Genomic DNA, 1,081 nt, shown 5'->3' on the forward strand with positions numbered 1-1,081 from the left:
CTGCTAATGTCATTAGGATCTAATTAAATAGAATTTTAAAAAGTTTTAGCCTACTCATTTCATTTAACTTAGGTACATTTTGTCCATACTATATGAGTAACATTGCACTAGGTACATTATACAGTCCGTTCAGAATTTGAAAATGAAAAGGCACAATATTGATCAAGTATTCGTGGTCTATAGGTATTTAAATTAAAGCATACTAAACTAAATTTTTAATATAACCAGATAGTTGAATACAGGAAGCAACTAAGACCACAGGTAAGAATCCTTTATATGCAAAGTCTTTTTGGCTAGGGTGGCATTTGAGATAAAAATGTGAAAGGTTTGTATGCTAGTTTCCTACAACTGTCTGAACAACTTAGGAAACAAACCAAGTATCTTAAAAAGTTTATTGTCTCTCCATTCTAGAGACTAGAAGTCCAAAATCAAGCAAGTTGAGAGCCACATTTCCTTTGAAGACAGCTAAGGAAGGATTTATTTCAGGCTCTCCTCAGAGGGTAGTTGCCTGACTTGAGGAAGCAAAACTGCAATCTTCAAGGCATTCTCACCATGTATATTAGGAGGGAGGGGTGTGTGTCCAAATTTCTCTTTTTATATAAGGACACATTCATATTGGATTAGGGCTCATGCTAATAACCTTTTCCTAACATAGCCATCTGTAAGCTCATACTTCCAAGTAAGTTGATAATCACAAATATTGGGTGTTAGGACATAGCATTTATGGTGGGAATGTAGGGGACAAAATTCAGCCCATAGTAGCTTGTCAAATGGACAGGCAGGAAATGGGAAATCTGTTCAGGGAGAACACCATGTGCAGTAGACCAGCAAAAGAGAACCGCATAAAATGGATCTTGACAAGTAGGAAGAGCTTAGCTAATGAAGTGCATCAAATGCTCTTGGCAGTGTGTCCTCTGGGCAGGTGGTACAAGCCAGAGAAAACCACCTTATTGGCAATACAAAGAGCTCTGGTACATAAAAGAAGGTTATTTATGATACTGGTGTATGTTCAACTGAGGGAAAGGTTGTTGGTAATGGGTTTTCATTATGGAAGAAACAACAGTCCAGGGGAATGGACAGA

This window comes from Octodon degus, unplaced genomic scaffold (assembly GCF_000260255.1).
Source record: "Octodon degus isolate 3935 unplaced genomic scaffold, OctDeg1.0 scaffold00030, whole genome shotgun sequence".
Classification (NCBI taxonomy): domain Eukaryota; kingdom Metazoa; phylum Chordata; class Mammalia; order Rodentia; family Octodontidae; genus Octodon; species Octodon degus.